Below are 19,805 nucleotides of genomic sequence, written 5' to 3' on the forward strand. Positions count from 1 at the left end.
TTATTATTATTGTATTATTATTGTTATTGTTATTGTTATTGTTATTATTATTATTATTATTATTATTATTATTATTATTATTATTATTATCATTATTATTATTATTATTATTATTATTATTATTATTATTCAGTAGTTTTATTTTTATAGCGTGCTTTCACTTCACTACCGAGCGCAGCTCTGTGTGCCTTGGGTATGTGCTGTGATTTGTTGTGATGCTCTGATGGTTATTGTATGGAAAGTGTTCTGCGTAGGATGTGTGCAGTGCCTAGTAGTGCAATTTTCTGTATGTTATATGTGTTTGTAAGTCCTGGTGTTTTTGTTATGTATTTGTCTGAATATTTTTTTATCATGCCTAATGCACCTACTATGATAGGAATTGTTTCTGTTTTCAGATTCCACATTCTAGTTACCTCTATTTCCAGGTCTTTGTATTTTGAGAGTTTCTCCATTTCTTTTAGAGACACGTTGTCATCTGCCGGTATTGATACATCAATTAGAAAGCATTTTTTTCTTCATGATCTTTGACAACTATATCTGGTCTGTTGGCCTTAATTTCTCTATCTGTGTGTATTATTATTATTATTATTATTATTATTATTATTATTATTATTATTATTATTAATAATGATAATAATAATAATAATAATAATAATAATAATAAAAATAATGATCCTTTCTACTATAGGTACAAGGCCTGAAATTTGGCGGGGATAGGGCTAGTCCATTTCTTTGACCCCAGTGTTTCACTGGTTCTTAATTTATTGACCTCGAAAGGATGAAAGGCAAAGTCAACTCTGGTGGAATTTGAACTCAGAATGGATGAAAAGCTGCTAAGCATTTTGCCCAGCATGCTAAATTTCTGACAGTTCACCACCACCATAATAATAATAATAATAATAATAATAATAATAATAATAATGATAATAATAATAATAATAATAATAATAATAATAATAATAATAATAATAATAATCCTTTCTACTATAGGCACAAGGCCTGGAATTTGTGGGAAGGGAAATAGTTGATCACATTGACCCCAGTATTTGACTGGTACTTAATTCATTGCCCCAAAAGAATGAAAGGCAAAGTCAATCTCAGGAGGATAATAGTAATAATAATAATAATAATAATAATAATAATAATAATAATAATAATAATAATAAATGCCCTGATGCAGTACCAGGCAGTGGCTCTTGTGGCTTTTGATCTTAACCGATTGGAAGTGTTATGATGTACATTCTTTTCTCTTGGTATAAAAGATGGGCTACAGCAAATATTCTGCTCAATACCACAGATTTGCTTGTGAGTTGTTTGACCTTAACCAGTTGAGAATGTCCCTTAGTGGCTGACGATGTGTGCATCTCTGATCATGAGTAGAAGTAGTGGGGGAGCATTATAGCCATGTGTTGAGAAGGATTCTTTGGGGTTTGAATAATTCACCTCTGGAAACATGGGTGTTTCGTTCATCATCCTTAAACAACCCTGCAGATGAAACAATCTTGGCCATCTTTGGAGCAGGTGAGGAAGGGTGTTTAAACTGCATGGATTATCTCTTTGTCTCTGGCTCAAAGTGATGAAGCCAACCCTCACCCTGGCTTTGAAAACATCCAAGGAAACCAGCAAGATCGGCATCAAACAATGTCAGATTTTTCTGTGATGTGCAATTTTTGGAATTCTTTTCCCTAAGTGACAGCGACACCCACCAAGAACCCACAAAGCAGAAACATTCATTATGCCAAGTTTGTTGCGAAGAATATTCTGAACTCTCTCATGAGATATACTAATATCATTAGCTATTTGATTTATAGTCAGACGCCTGTCATCCACCAGCATGTGGTGGACTTGATCCATGTTCTTCTTGGTGGTGGTAGATGCAGGACATCCAGCTGTTGGGTTATCTTCAAAACTTACCCTTACCCTACTAAATTTTGCTGCCCACTTTTGCACAATTGATAAAGCTGGAGCATCACCCCTAATGTAGCAACTATGTCAGCATGAATGTGGTTAAATGCTAAACTCCTTTTCTGTAAGCACTTGATAGGATCACAAGGCCAAATTTTGTCTCTTTTCAATAAAAGTTGATATTAGTTACTTGTGAAGTCTCCTTTGAACAGCCAGGTGTGATTTTACCTGGAAAGAAACAATGCATTTATTAATAAGAAGGGCTGAAATTAGTGCATGCAAGATTCCACAGCTCTAGCATCATTCTTCCATAGTTAGCCTATGAACTTTACAGCCTACCTTTGTACAACAAAAACAACAAACTCATTCAGTAGCTTTTCCTCTTCCCACTTACATAATATGATAAACCACTTTTCTTGCGTATACCTACATAGTCATATACATGTGGACTAATTGCACAGAGGCAGCATAATTTCTTGGCAGGTAAGAGCAGGTTCTGGAAGATAATCCGAGAAGAAAGGATCGTGTAAATGATGGACTGGATATCATTTACGTAAGGAACATGATGCAGTACGGAATTGATACGACCATTTGTATTGGGAACATATACATAGATACCAGGTAGAAATAAGTTGGTTATGAATGATTGGATGTGCAACATTAACTTGAATGAAAGGCACAGCACGTTTGGGCTGAGAGAGCAGTTGTGCATTGAAGGGTTCTGCTAAAGAATGCTTATTAGTAAGAATAAACCAATCAGCAAACCATAACTGTAATCAATAAAAACAGCAAAAATTAAAAAAAAAAAGGTGTTTGTCTTGTATTCTAAAACATTGAAATACGTCATTTAGTTGTTCCCTGAACATAATTTAAAATTATGTTTTACAGTATTTAGTTTTGCTTTTCCATGTTTGAGTTCAAGCTGAACTGCTTTCAGTTCTGCTAAAAAAATTTAGTGAAGAGTAAACATGAATCTTGTGTTCTTGTTTGTGTTAAGGTGCATGTAGTGGTGTGATAAACAATGTTGAGTCAAAGTTCAACAAGTTTTTATAACAGTGTTCATACAAAAGCGAATGTGAATAAGGCATAGGTAGAAACTCCATAAGATTACCCGGTGTAAGCTATGGACACATACGAAGTGCAGCAATATCAAAGGAAGGCCAACAAGGAAGATAGTTTTTGTGTGTGGCAAATGCTCAGAAGCAATAAACACTGAAAATGTGCAGAAAACAGCTTCCGCCAAATGCCAGGGAGAAAAACTAGAACTAGTTGATAGCTTCTGTTACCTAGGTGACCAAGTCAGTAGTGGGGGTGGATGCTTTGAGAGAATAGCAGCTAGAATAAGAATAGCCTGGGCAAAGTTCAGAGAGCTCCTACCTTTGCTGGTGACAAAAGGCTCAGAGTAAAATGTAGACTGCATGGTACATGTGCAAACAGCCATGCTACATGGGCTGTGACTGTTGAGGACATGTGTAGGCTTGCAAGAAGTGAAGCTAGTATGATCCACTGGATGTGTAATGTCAGTTTGCCTACACAACAGAATGTAAGTGCCCTGAAAGAAAAGTTGGACATTAGATGCATCAGATGTTGTGTGCAAGAGAGATGATTGCACTGGTATGGTCATGTGTTGTGTATGGATGAGGACAGCTGTGTGAAAATGTATCACACCCTAGCAGTAGAGGGAACCTGTGGAAGATGTAAACCTAGGAAGACTTGGGATGAGGTGGTGAAGCATGACCCTCGAATGTTGGGCCTCACGGAGGCGATGACAAGTAACCAAGACCTTTGGAGATATGCTGTGCTTGAGAAGACCCGGCAAGTCAAGTGAGACCTTAACCGTGGCCTATGCCAGTGCAGCATGACCAGCCCATTTAAGAGTACCCTTCAATCATTGGGCAATAAACTGCTGCTGTTGAGTCAAGTGAAGTCATTGTCGTGGCTGATGACAGTACTGCCTGATTGGCACCCATGCTGGTGGCATATGAAAAGCACCATTCAAGTGTGGTCAATGCCAGTACTGCCTGACTGGCCCTCATGCTGGTAGCACGTAAAAAGCACCCACTACACTCTTGGAGTGGTTGGCATTAGGAAGGGCATCCAGCTGTAGAAACTTTGCCAGATCAGATTGGAGCCTGGTGCAGCCTTCTAGCTTGCCAGCCCCAGTCAAACCGTCCAACCCATGCCAGAATGGAAAGTGCATGTTAAACGATGACGATGATGATGATGATGTACAAACGTGGTTACATTTTATGAGATTGATGCTGAAACAGAAGAGAGTAAGAGATGCTGCTCAATGCGGTGGCAGTAATGGCCAAAAGCGAAGCAAGCTAGCAGACAAGAGTGGCAGAAAAAGAGGCAGAGTCATTATCCCTCTCGGGTTTTTATGCCTCTCTAGTGGAAGTGTCATCGCAGTGCCACCTACTAATGACAGGGCAACACTTTCTTAACAGAAGCTGGAGCCAAAATCAGAAGGCTTGGGAGTAAACTTCTTAACCACTCAGCTATACCTATGAACAGAAAGATCGATATTGTGCACAACTATGATAAACAGTTACAAAATTATATAAAATACTGTAAACATCATATATCTATATAAAATATAGATATATAGGCGCAGAAGTGGCTGTGTGGTAAGTAGCTTGCTAACCAGCCACATGGTTCCGGGTTCAGTCCCACTGTGTGGCATCTTGGGCAAGTGTCTTCTGCTATAGCCCCGGGCCGACCAATGCCTTGTGAGTGGATTTGGTAGACGGAAACTGAAAGAAGCCTGTCGTATATATGTATATATATATATGTATGTGTGTGTTTGTGTGTCTGTGTTTGTCCCCCTAGCATTGCTTGACAACCGATGCTGGTGTGTTTACGTCCCCGTTACTTAGCGGTTCGGCAAAAGAGACCGATAGAATAAGTACTGGGCTTGCAAAGAATAAGTCCTGGGGTCGATTTGCTCGACTAAAAGGCGGTGCTCCAGCATGGCCGCAGTCAAATGACTGAAACAAGTAAAAGAGTAAAAGAGAGAGTAATTCAGACAATAACCTTCAACAGCTGATGGCTGTAGTGGCTGTACTGGCTGACCAGTTTGCTTCAGAACTCATTGTAGATGAACAAAGGAATGTTCTACCCATCCTTGCCATCTGCAGATTGAATAGCAAAATAAGCCCAGCATCACCACACACATACACCTACTTCCCCATATAACTACCATTCCATTCTCACTTTCCATCACCTTCCCCTCTTCCCCATTATATACACACAGAAATACCAACATAATTCAACCAACTTTTGCACAGCTCAGAAGGGTTAAATATCCCTCTGGTAAACATCCATTAATGTTATATCGCCTGAAGAAATGAATCCATGAGGATGATCTACCCAATGCCCACAGGTACTATAGAACTACACTGTAATCCTCCCAGGAATACAGACTGTGATCTTAAGAGACATGTGATCTGTGGAAACATGTGTAGTGATGCAATAAAATATTTATAAATTCCATCCAAGGATTATTGTTATTGTTACTGCAGGGGTTGGACAAAATAATGGAAACACCTTAAAATTTCAAACAAATTTATATTAGCATAGGGTGTGACCACCTTTGGCAGTAATTATAGCTTGAATTCTACAAGGTATGGACTTGTACAAAGTTTGAATTGTTTCCAAAAGGAATTTTTGTCCAGTCTTCAGCTAAAACAGTCCCCAGTTCTTGTGATGGTGATGCTGGCGGATATCAACTCCTTACGTGTTTTTCTAAAATGCACCATAAATCATCATCATCATCATCATTTAACTGTTCAATAATATTAAGATCTGAGGACTGTGGTAGTCAGTTAAGATGTTCAACCTCACTAGAATGTTCCTCATGCCATTCAGTAACAACTTTAGCTTTGCGAATTGGTGCATTATCATCCTGAAAGATTGCATTTCCTTCCAGAAACAGTTCTGCAACCGTAGGATAAAATGCTTAAATAGTCTTGGCTATTAATGCTATGAAGGAAAAAATCCACTGGGCCAGCAAATTTCCAAGATATAGCCCCCCCCCCCAGATCATCATTGATCTGCTTCCATGTTTAACAGTTGGAAGAAGGCAGTCTGGGTCAAATGCTTCTTTTAGCTGTCTCCACATGTATTCTCAGCTGGTGGTTGGAAATAAGGTAAAGGATGACTTGTCTGAGAAAATAACATTCTTCCACTGCTCTAGGGACCAATTCTGTAAGTTTTTACTCTACTCTAAACGCTTTGCAATGTTTGTTTTTGAAAGTAGTGGTTTTCTGATTGCAACTCTCCCATGAAATCTGGCTTTGTGAAGCTCCTGGCAAACAGTTTTTGTGAAAACTGGGTTCTCGAGGTGGTCATTAAGCTCTGCAGTAATTTTGGGAGCTGTACTTTTGTGATCCTTTCTAACAATTCGTGTAAGAGTCCGACGGTCCCCATCTGAAAGTTTTGGTTTTCTTCTGGAGTTTTGTTTCGACAAGGAGGTTCTTCCCTCTTTCTCAAAGGTTGTCATTACTTTCAAGACAGTACTTCTTGATACACCAAACATTTTGGCTGTTTTCGTTATGCTAGCACCTGCCATACAAGCACCAAAAGTTTAACCTCTTTGAATGTCTGATAGATCTGTCATTTCTGAAAAAAAAACAGCAGTTTTAGCAAAACATATTCAGCAACACTAATAAAAATGAAAACCCCTAAAAATAAACAAGCTTTTGACGGTTTTATAGATATTTCAAAATTATGATACTATGATGCCTGGTGTTTCCATTATTTTGTCCAACCCCTATATTTAAAATATATATATCTTTGTTAAAGATGTAGTTTGAATGGAACTCAGCTATAAATAATAGCTTATAATCCAAGGCTTTTTTGCCTAATGTATTATAAACTATTATTTATACTTGAATGTACCTGAATTCACTTTGAGATATATGATTAGGAAAAACTTACATATTTCTTGATACTTCTACATTTGTGTTCTGAATTTAAAAAGAAAATATTTTATAAACTTATTGTGGTGAGAGAGATTACATGTGGGTGTTAGGTTGCATGAGAGTGATGTAGCTTGGAAGAGTGACAGATGTATGATTGTTGAGAAGGAGAAATAATTTGGTTGTACAGAAGGGTGATCAATGTAAATGATACATACATGCATACGTACATACATACATACATACATACATCATCATCATCATTTAACATTCAGTGAAGCATACCGGCTTCATTTCCTTCAAACATACACATGTCCACGGCTGTTACAGCCCATGTTTCACTGCCATGTAGCATAGCTGTTCACACACATGGGCAACATGCAATCTGCTTTTCACTCTTGAGAGAGAGGCCCTTTGTTGCCAGCAGAAGCAGGAGCTCTCTAAAATTTGCACAGCCTAATCTTATTCTGACAGCTATGCTCTTGGAGCATCCACCTCCACTACCAACTTGATCACCTAGGAAACAGAAGCTCTCTACTACCTCTAGCTTACTCTCATGACAGTTGATGGAGTCTGTTTTCTGCACATTTTCAGTGTTTATTGTACCTGTGCATCTTCCACATACAAAAGCTAGTTTCCCTGTTAACCTTCCTCTTTTATTGCTGCACCTTTTATATGTCCTAAACTTACACTGGGTACATCTTACAGAGTTACTACCTACACCTTTTCTACAGATTGAGCAGGACCATCTACCTGAAGGGACTTGCAATTTGTCTGCCTTCCTACTTACTAAGACTTTGGTTTTTGCTAGGTTAACTCTAAGGCCCTTTCATTCTAGATCTTGCTTATATATAAGGGAAATATACTTATATATATATATATATATCAGTAACAATGAAGGGTGAAATTAATTAATTTGGAATAATTATCAATTACACCAAGTAGTCTTCGGCATGTAAAAGCCTCATTCGAGGAAAATTAAGAAATAGCTATAATCTCTTTGACTGCTATTTCTAAATTCGGTGTGCGGTAAGGCAATTCGTTGCTAAACCCTTAATTGCTTAGTATATATATATATATATATATATATATATGTAACATTACCCCCTTTGATGTTTGGAAATCTCGGATGTTTTTTCGGCTGATGAGTACTAGCCATCTATATTTACTGCAATTTTTGTAGCCTTATTAAAGATGTCTTTGTACAAAACAATTGTACCGATATTTTGATCCATTCTTGTTGCTTTTTTCCTATATATATATATATATATATATATATTTATATGGGGAGGGGGCTATATGCATATATACACACTTTTTTAAAATCATAATTTAATATAGAAAATACTTAACCATTTTTGTTCATAAGTTTAAACTTCTCTGTAGCCATTGTACTGTGTCCCTGGGCAAGGTACATAACTCTATTGGTTAACTTAGGCAGATGACTGACAAAGCAAGATAAGCCTCTACTTTACATATTACTAGTGAGTTTGCCCTAAGTCAAACCTAACCACTAGTGTAGCTAGAGTGTGTGCCATCCAGGGCAGCCCTTCTGTTTGCTGCCCCCAGACCCCACAAAAAAAAAACACATATTGTCTAAAGCAGACCCACAAGTGCCCACCCCTTTAAAAGTGCCACCCAGGGCAGACCACCCCTACTGTCCCCTCCTAGCTATGTTAGTGATCCTAACCAATGAGTTCTATAATCAAAGGGAATCCAGCCATAATCATCCCATCCCCCTCTCTCTCTCTCTCTCTCTCTCTCTTCCTTCTCTCTCTCTCTCTCTCTCTCTTCCTTCTCTCTCTCTCTCTTCCTTCTCTCTCTCTCTCTCTCTCTCTCTCTCCTCCCTCTCTCTCTCTGACATGGACCACATTGACCAAATGAATTCTCCTTTCTTCTTTTAAATGGTAGATAGTGATTTGAAGGATCTTAGGCTATTATTTCTATTTCTTGAGCTTAGACTACTATTTCTCATTATTTACATTATTTACATTATTTACATTCGATGGATATTTGTCCTCATTTTGTTTGTTGTTAACACAACGTTTTGGCTGATATACCCTCCAGCCTTCATCAGGTGTCTTGGGGAAATTTCGAACCTGGGTTCTCATTCCTAAGGTATTCTTTGATGTTATTATTATTATTATTATTATTATTATTATTATTATTATTATTGATATTTCCCTAAGACACCTGATGAAGGCTGGAGGGTATATCAGCCGAAATGTTGTGCTAACAACAAACAAGATGAGGACAAATATCTGTCGAATGTAAATAATGTAAATAATGTAAATAATATACATAATTCCTCATCTCTTAAATATAGAACTGTACTATTTCTCAGCCTCATAGATGGCACCCCATTGGCTGATACAAATGAGTGTTTGGCTTTAGCGAGAAGCTTCATCTCCAAAAGCAATTAACCACTTCCTCCAACTGAAGCCATGTTGTTTCTGCAATCCTGGGAAAAAATGTGATGTGTAGGAAAATAGTGATGTAATGGCTGTCTGTCTGTGCTAATCTTATTGCTCACTCTTCTCAAAACATACCAGGTTACTGACCCCTGAAGCTTTCTTTCAGAAGAACTATTATAAATGGAAGAAAACAAAAACGTAAAACATGAAAAACAAAACAAACCAACAGAGAAGTTAACTTGTAATCCATTTGAACGAGGAATGGAAGATGATAATAGATATAAGAAGCTTATCTAACAGTAAGAAAAGAAATATTGGAATCTATTACAGAGAATAGAGAAACACAGGTTGTAGACATCACATGGTTTAATCAAACTGTTTACTAAATCATTCTCAAAGATTGTTTCAGGAAAATATGACAAATCAACATTATGGAGTTTATAAATTGCACCGGAAGGCTGAAGTTGGGATCAGAGAGAATCCTTGAGAAGCTTATGTATCAAATATTTATGAGGTATTCTCAGAGGAAAACTTTATAATATAATAATAATGAAATTATTGTATACAGTGCTCAGGTGCACCACAACTTGTCAAAAGTGCGTATAAAGCATATGCAGTGATGTACAAATGTCTTGAAAGTGAACAGTGTATGAGTCAGATACATGCTTGTGTGTGTATGGAGGGGAGAAAATCAGGTGCAGTGTTGGCGAATCTCAGGAAGCATGGAAGTTTTGAAGGATGCAGTGCTCCGACAACTAACAACTGATGCCGGCAGTTTGTTCCATGCTTCAGCAACTCTTAACATGAAAAAATGTTTCTGAAAATCATGGGAGCTGTGCTGTTTTCTGACTTTGTAAACATGTCCACGACTGTTAGACAGGTGGAGTTTGAAAAGGTGCTCAGAGTTATTGTTTGTAAGATGGTTAATAATTTTATATTATATATATAGGCACAGGTGTAATAAGAAGCATGGCACCTTGGGTAAATGTCTTCTACTATAACCTTGAGCCAACCAAAGACTTGTGAATGGACTTGGGAGACAGAAACTGAAAGAAGCCTGTCTAGTATATTTGTGTGTGTGTGTGTGTTGGTCCCTCACCATCACTTGACAACTGGAGTTGGTGTGTTTACGCCTCTGTAACCTAGCAGTTTGGCAAAAGAGATCGATAGAATAAGTGCCCGGCTTAAAAAATAAGTACTGGGATTAATTCATTTGACTAGAAATTTTTGAACATGGTGCCCCAGCATGGCCGCAGTCTAATGACTGAAACAAGTAAACGATAACAAAGATATAAAAATAGGTAAAAATAAATTGGAGAAATAATAAGACATAAATGAGGATAACAGATAAAAAAATTAGAGTAACAGACCTTTGGTCCAAGAACATTCCAACTATGACAAAGCCATTTTTATTTTTTTGTAAATCTGGACTATATTATCCAGTGTGTTCAATCATATTTCAGATAATAGGGTATGATTTGAGAGAGATTTGATTGTTATTTCTAGCAATCAGAATGAGCATGTAATGGTTCTCTCATGCACATGAAGACATAACAGTCTTCTTGTCATCAAAAAATACAAATGTGATTTAGGCTCAAAGTTCTCAGCACAACAAATGTTTAACCCATCCTCCCAATATTGTCACATCTTTGTCCCTCTCACACTTAATTAGTTTCAAATTTTGGCACAAGGCCAGCAATTTGGGGAAGTGGGTATTGACCTCGGTGTGTGACGAGTACTTATTTTATTGACCCTAAAAGGGATGAAAGGCAAAGTTGACCTCGGTGGAATTTGAACCCAGAACATAAAGACAAACAAAATGCCACTAAGCATTTTGTCCGGTGTGCTAACGATTCTGCCAACTCATCACCTGCCTTTCTCCCGCTCTTTACTAACGAGAAGATAAAATAAAGTTTTCATCTACATAAACTGTTTTTCCTCACCATGATACTGAACAAGTTTCAAAAGTGTGAAACCATTTTAATTTTTGCCAGCATAGCAATTTATCTGCCCTCTTTCAACCCTTAGGGCCTCTATCCCATTATGAGAAATGCAGAGTTCTATATCTGTACAGTTGTAATGCAGTTGTAGTGCAGTCATTTGGGGACTTAGAGCTTGTGAGATTTTTGTAATGCAGAGAGACATACCCAGGTGGTAAAAGTCATCTAAGGAACACATTAAAGGTGCAGTACCCTTTCTGAAGGTGCATGCCTCAGTGTTTAGGACATTGAGTCCACAATCATCAGGTAATGAGTTTGACTGCTGGACTGGGCTGTGTGCTGTGTTCATGTTGCTCCAGTTCACTCAGGTGTAGAAATTAGCTGCGATGTCACTGATGTCAAGCTGTATTGGCCCCTTTGCCTTTCCCTTGGATAACATTGGTGGCATGGAGAGTCGAGGCTGATATGCATGGATGACTGCTAGTCTTCTATAAGCAACTTTGCCCAGGCTTGTGCTTTGGAGGGGAACTTTCTAGGTGCAATCCCATGGTCACTCATGACCAAAGGGAGTTTTTACCTTTCACCCTTCTTACACTTGTTGACAAGAGCAGCCTGTAGAGAAATGGCAAAGCCAACCAACTAACAGATTTAAAATACAGGTCGGACTGCTTAAATCCAGCACTCCATGGTCCAGTACCATCATCATCATCATCATCATCATTTAGTGTCTGTATTCCATGCTGGTATGGGTTTGAGAATTTGACTGGAACTGGTAAGCCAGAGGGTTGCACCAAGTTCCTGTCTGTTTTAGCTTGGTTTTACAGCTGGATGCCGTTTCTAGCACCAACCACTCTACAGAATGTACTGGGTGTCTTTTACATGTCACTGACATGGGTACCTTTTATGTATCACCAACACAGATTCCTTTCATGCGTTACCTGCATGGGTGCCTTTTGTGTGTCACTGGCACAGGTGACCCATATATGTCACTGGCATGTGTGCCTTTCATATGTCACCAGCACTGGTCAGTATGTTTTAAATTTGGGGTTTTAGACTTCATATTACACAAAACATTAAGAATCTTATTTGGAAGTATAGTTAATCATATTTCCCGTTTAAATATTTTTCTAACTTTCAAAAAACATTAATATATAAATAAGTGGAATGAGAAAGCAAGAATATGTTTATATAGGAGCATGCATTAGGCACAATTTCTCTTTTCTGACACTTTTTCATAGTCTTGTAAAGGGAACTGGTTGCTTCTTTACACTTTTGGGGTGCAACTTGGGTGCAACACAATTTCCTTTCTTTTTGTTTCTAGAAACTACCAGTCAGGAACGAAACGCAAGTTTAGAAGTATATACAATTCTTTATTCTCTTATTCAACAATGAAACACGATGGTAAACTAGTATCCATTCTTACAACAATTCAGCATTAATAGAACAGGTTAAATCCTAAGTGTCTGGGACAGGAGAATAGGCTGAACACACGTATGAAAATATGTCCTTTCTCTTCTATCGCCGTGTCTCAAGTCTCCAACGCTATTAAGGAACGCTATAGAATTTATTCTTCAGTCTCTAGCGCATGTGCATGAGGGAACTTCCTTATGCCTTTCCAGAAGGTTCCAGAAGGTTCCAACCCCGCACACACACACTGAAGAAGGACGTCTGCACACGCACACTGAAGAATGACGTTGCGTGTGCGCACACTGGAATATAACGTCACTACAGTCTGATAATAGCCAGGTCCCAAGGTTGCCAGATTTAAGAAGTCTGGTCAATACAAGGAAGTTGAGGTGAATGAGGGAGTTGTACAATAGGATGATATTGCTTAATGGGTTGTCATGATTAAGCTGAGGTCACATGGCCCAACAGATGCAGTGATTGATCTGGTTGAATAAAGTTTATCTCTTTGTTCAAAGATGAGAAAGGGTTACAAGTGTCTGGGGGTATCTGAGAGAATTAAATGGTGCAGATAATTCAGAATGGTAAATGATTAGGTCACTGCACCAGCAATCTACGTGGAAGAAATACAAGAGCCAGGAAGAAGTACGTATATTAATAATGTTCAGAACATGAGGCTTGAGAGACGTGCGAATTGAGATTAGATACCCTTAATGCAGGAGAATAAGAAATAGTTAAATAACTGTAGGTAGTGAATGGAAGAAACAGCAGACGAACTTACAGGAATAGACTTTCAACCAGACTACCTGGAAATATTTGTTGCTGATGTAAGCAATAGGATCACATGTGGTCGCATTGTGTAGGGAATACGATCGCACGTGGTCATATTCTTAACAAATTATTACAAGCCATAAATACATGCAGTAACAATAGAACATAAGTGAATTGACGACAAGTCTTGCTGTTGAGATATAAATATTATTTATTTTACAATCGTGTCAACGTTAGGAGTTTGTAAGCATTCGCATGTCTTGTGTCTGTGTGTTTGTGTGTGTGGCAGGACAATCAGGGTGAATGCGGCTGGCATAGAAGGTACATGATGGTGGCGACGGCGAAGATAGTAGGCTTTCTATGATTGCGTACATTAGCGTAGCCGGTAGCAGCTGGAACAATCGTATATCGCCTGGTTGAGTAACGCTGTGGCCTAAAGTTAGTTCTTAGAAGAACTGGAACTAAAAGACGAAAAGTGTCTGAAAACACTCCTTTATATACCGGTTGGTTGGCTCAAACGAGCCTAAAAAACAGCATCTTAACCAAAGGCTGTGATTGGTTATTTCGGGACAGTGGCGTGAAATAAGTAGAGACAAATCGCGTCACGTGTCAACCAATCAGGTTAGTGTTTACAACAGGAACTAGTTGGCCAAAGATGGCTGTAACCTCGAACGAGATCATTTCTTGCCTTGCCTTTCAACAGTGACGATATTAGAAATCGCTATAGTCATATTTCAAAATGGCTGAAACTGTCATGCTACGCTGACATTCAGGGGAAGGGGGTGGAGTAGTAAAAGGACCATGCAAGTGTAGATATCATTTTTTGGAATGAAATCAGAATATAGGGAGTGGTGTGGAAGGGAGTAGGAGCTAGAGATAGAGGATGAGAAATTTGTGTTTTGCATATGAATAAGATCTGCTTTACATGAGACGATGGTAAGATCAAGGTTGAACTGAAGGTCTCAGGTATTGGCACAGCAGAGAGAAAATTCTCCAGGTAATTGTTTCTTATTTCTTGAATATTTCATCAGAACTGTAGAGTAAAATGGATGATTAGTGAAGAAGAGGAAGAGGAAACAACCAAAGCTCATAGTATGTTGTTAAGCTCTGTATTTAAATCCATGCAAAGGACAGCTGATAGTGAATGACCTTCTTGGAATCCTGCACTTATTGAGAAGGGAAATTAATAATAAAATGGAGAAGAAAATATACAAGACTATGTGTCAGGTGACAGGATTGTTGTAACTGTTTAAACCCAGGGAAACTTCACTGAGTAGACCTACAATCAAAGAATAGTTCAGATGTATCCACCGCATCTTTTTATGATGGGTGGAGGTGATTTGAGGGAAATTTGGCTGTTATTTCTTGCAGATTGAATGATCATGTAGAGAATCCTTCATTGACTTGATACAAGTTGATGAAGCACACAACCTTTTGAGATGTCGTCTACATTTAAGACTCCTGACTCTCAACAAGCAAAACTTCACTGGTAAATCTTTTCTGCTTTTAATTTTTGATGATTTGTGATACTATGAGGCGTCTCTAAAAAGGAATGACACAAAGATATTGTGCTATCTTCAAGTAAGAGTCAGGAGGTAGTGTTTAACCAGATAGCATGTTAGTACTAATTTGTGGTATAAGTTATCATAACACCAGTTCCTATAATAATGAAATTGTTATATACAGGGCTCAGGCGCTCTACAAGAATAAAAAACAAAGCATTAGGTATACTGTCAGCAAATTTCAGGAAGCACGAAAATTTTGTAAGGATGACTTCGAGTGTTTGGTATATGGAATTCAAAAAGGTGCCCAAAGTTGTGGTTGGAAAGATGGTGAATAATCTTGTGGGTGTCTACCAAGTCAGTTGCCAGACACCTGAGTTTCAATGTGTAAATACCCAGGGAAGCAAGACACTCAGAGTATGGTATGGTAAATGCTTGACGGTGGATATCCATTTGATTGAATCATTTCTCAACAGTTTTCAGGAGATTGATATGCTGAGCAAAATAGGGGTTCCAGACTGGTGATGCAAACTCTAAGTGTGGACATGCCATAGTCATACACAGTTTTAAATAGATAGCTGGAGAGCAACTGGCAAAGATCTTACTGAGTGATGCTAAGACACCTTCAGCCTTCTTGATAATCTTAGAGATGTGGTTTGTCCAACACAAATTGCTGTTGACAATAATACGCAGGTCATGTTCACAAACAGCTTTTTTAAGATTGGTGTTGCTGAGGGAGTATGTAAAAGCTGGGGGGTTTTCCTCCCAAAGAGCATGGTGACACACTTGTCCACAGCCAGCTTGAGTTGCCAGTCAGTAATCCATTGCTGCATTGTGTCCAAGTCTGATTGCAGGAAAGATCTATAGTGTTCAGGATCTGTCCTTTTTATCCCAAAGTACAACTTGATGTCATCTGCATATTTTAATACTGTAACATTCTTCAAGTTGGTATTTATGTCATTAATACATGCAACAAACAGTAGGAGTCCAAGAATGGATCCCTGTGGTACATCAGATGTTATCTCATAGAGTGAAGAATGATGTCCTGTAACTACCTCTTTTTGACCAAGAATGAAGGACTTCAGCCAGTTATAGAGATCATCTTTCATACCCATTGCAGAGAGTTTTGCTATGACTCGTTTGTGCAGTACAGAGTCCGAAGGCAAAGTCAAGATAAATAACATCTATTCATGAGCTGCCATCAGTAATTCGGGTGATATCCTCAAGAAATTTGATGAGTTGGCTACAGCAACTGGAGTTAGGGATAAATCCAAATTGTGAGGGTCGAACAAGGCTGTGAGAGCTCCAAAAGTTCCAGAGTGTCTCTCTGACAGAACTCCATCAGTTTGGCAATGCAGCTAGTAAGGCTGACTGGATGGTAGTCGACAGGTGATGTGCGATCACCTTTTTTGAACAGGGGAAACAACACTGGCAATTTTCCATGGCTCTGGAGTGACACGGTTACTAAGGCAGAATTGAAAGAAGAATGAAAGCTGGTACAGAAGAAAGAACCTGGCATGTTTGAGAAGCAGGTAAATAATATCGTCAAGACCAGGAGAGGCACAGGTGTGCTTATTCTTGAGGTGGCATCACAGCATTGCGGGTGTGAATTTCACAGGTGTTATAGAATTTGATGTCAGAGTTGAAGAAGGTACATTTAAATCTTCAACAATGAAAATTCCAGAATAGCATTCAGTGGTTTTTGTTTATTTGTTTTTTTTAAATTTATTTATTTGTTTATTTATTTATTTATTTATTTATTTATTGCTCAAGGCTGGTTCTTTTCATTCCAGAATGATCTATCTGTTGGATAGGCTGGCCCTTCATTGCAGCTGTTGAAATCACATTTCTTTTAATGTGGTTCTCTGAGTAAGAGCAAATTATAGGTTTGCAAATCTATGAGTATGATAAGTACCAAAAAGAAATGGATAAATAAATAACAAGAAAAGAAACAAAGTAAAAAGAAAAAAACCCTGAGAGAGTGAGACAGGAAAATGAAACAATCATGATAAATAAATTCAGAAAAGAAAAATGTATCGGGTAGACAAAGAAGGATCCTTTATATGCAGATGGCTTGGTTCTCATTGTATACTCTGTTGAAGAATTACTGCAAAACTTCCAAGCATGGAATAACTATTCTTTGCTTGAAAGTTTTGCTGCAGTTTACACATCCCTGCCATAGACAATAGTCTACAGCAGGGATATGTAAATATGGTCCATGGGCCAATCATCTTTCACAGCTTCATTTTATTCAGTCCACCGATTTTATTGAATTTCTAAAGTTACATGCAAAACTTTTTTGTTATTCTTTTGTTGTTGTTGTTTTTTTTTTCAGTTATTGGTTTGTGACTAATAAGATTTATTACTAAAAGTTAAGGTAGCAGTCTCATTTGTTCTTACTCAGAGTGTCCACAAATGATTCAAAGTTTGATATTAATGCAAAACAGTGAGATCCCTTCATTGAATGAAAGTGTTCAGGTAGGATATTTTAAGCAGTAAATATTTTTATCTTCTTAAATTAACAAAGCAGCAAAGACTGACTGAGGTTCATACTTTGTAACAATACAGTTTAAAGGAATAATCATTTCTAAGAAAAGCAAGAGTGAAAAAGAAATGTTTATTTGTCCTTTAAAGAAAACATGGAAATTGATTGGTGCTACATTAACCCTTAAACTACAAGACCTCCCATGGTTGGTACCACTTTTACTTTGAAACAAGTCTCCCTCATGGCTGGTACCATTTTTGCTCCAACATCATAATTTTCTCTCATTCAGCCTGACTCAGAAGAACTCCATCAGTTTGGCATGCAGCTAGTAAGGCTGACTGGATGGTAGTTGACAGGTGATGTACGATCACCTTTTTTGAACAGGGGAAACAACACTGGCAATTTTCCATGGCTCTGGAGTGACACGGTTACTAAGGCAGAATTGAAAGAAAAATGAAAGCTGGTACAGAAGAAAGAGCCTGGCATGTTTGAGAAGCATGTTTGCTGCTTTGTTAATTTAAGAAGATAGAAATATTTACTGCTTAAAATATCCTACCTGAAGACTTTCATTCAATAAAGGAATCTCACTGTTTTGCATTAATATAAAACTTTGCATCATTTGTGGACCCTCCAAAGTATTTTTAACACATCACAGCATACCATTGCACATATATTACATACCATTTTTTTTTTACATCATTAACTCTTTCAATACAATATTTCTGTAGAACTTCACTGCTTTGGTTACAATTAATTTTGAAAATAATGAAGAAATTAATAAAATAATTCTGTTATTATTAAGTTGGTGTTTGAAACAAAAATTAAAATGGAATTTTGAAGAAAGGTTTTAATAGTTGAATACTATCCATATTTTTGCATGGGAATCCAGCCAGGAAGTTTAGAATGGTTGATTTTGTTAGAAGTCTACGAAGGAACCCCTACAAACCTCCCAGGAATAGTAGATGATCAAAATGGATGGATGGTTTTAATTTAGAGCATTGGTGTGGGTGCTAATGCCACATAAAAAGCACTGGTGCTGGTACCATGTAAAAAGTACCTGTGATGGTGCCACATAAAAAGCACTCGGTATGCACTCTATAGAGTAGTTGGTTTTAAGAAAGGCATCCAGCCACAGAAACCAAGCCAAAACAGACTATGGGGCCTGGTGTGGCCCCTGACCTTGCCAGTTCCTGTGAAGCCGTCCAACCCATACCAGCACAGAAAACAAACATTAACCCTTTCTTTACTGTATTTATTTTGAGATGCTCTGTGTTTCTTTCAATTACTTTAAATATAATGGTATGGCACCTGTGTCGGTGGCACATAAAAAACACCATCCGAGCATGACCGTCTGCCAGCCTCGTCTGGCACCTGTGTCGGTGACACATAAAAAACACCATCCGAGCGTGGCCGTTCGCCAGCCTCGTCTGGCACCTGTGTCGGTGGCACATAAAATCACCCACTACACTCTCGGAGTGGTTGGCGTTAGGAAGGGCATCCAGCTGTAGAAACACTGCCAGATCTGACTGGCCTGGTGCAGCCTTCGGGCTCCCCAGACCCCAGTTGAACCGTCCAACCCATGCTAGCATGGAACGCGGACGTTAAACGATGATGATGATGATGATGATGATGATGATGATAACAAAATATTTAGTAAAATAACTTAGTTATCATTCAGCTAGTGTTAGGAACATAAATTGTGTCTAAGGTTTGGTGGAAGATTTTAATTCAGAACTTATGAAAACAAGACATTTGTACTCAGAGCCAGAGCCGGTTTCAGCTGGGTTGGTAATGAAAGTGTTAAATGTTGATGATGATGATGATGACTACTTTAATATAGAAACAGGGATAGTCTCAGGTGAATTGCAGACCAAAAGGGTTAAATGTACAGTGATTCCTTTATTTGCATCAGCTGACATTAAAAAAATGAAAACAAACTATTTTGGTAACCTTGTAATGCCATAGTCTCATTTTCTTTTATTCACTAAGGATAGTGGTTCTCAATCATTGTTTCCTGTGGACCCTTTGATTCCTATTTTACTCTACTTTAAGATGAAGCTTTAAAAAGATCCCATTATATTTTTATAATTAAATATTATTAAGAATTGTATAAAAAAATTGTTAAAATATCTTTTGTATTGTAGAAGTATAACTGATTTATTATGCATAAATTTTAACAGCAAAATCTTACATGGACCCCCAAGGGCCATGTGAACCCCAGTTGAGAACCACTGACTCAGGTCTACAAGATATGAAAATATTTCTGTCATGTCTCACCTGCTCAAAATAGTCATCGGTTCCTGGTTTAAATTCCAAAGGCCTATAATTCAACGTGGTAAGTACCAAAATACTAATTAGTCACAGATAAGAAAAAAAACCCAGAATACAGGTATACAGTAAACGAAATCTATTGACAACTGAGATGCCTCATTAGATGTAATAGAGAGCTTCTGTACCCAGGT

Source organism: Octopus sinensis, linkage group LG1 (assembly GCF_006345805.1).
Source record: "Octopus sinensis linkage group LG1, ASM634580v1, whole genome shotgun sequence".
NCBI lineage: Eukaryota > Metazoa > Mollusca > Cephalopoda > Octopoda > Octopodidae > Octopus > Octopus sinensis.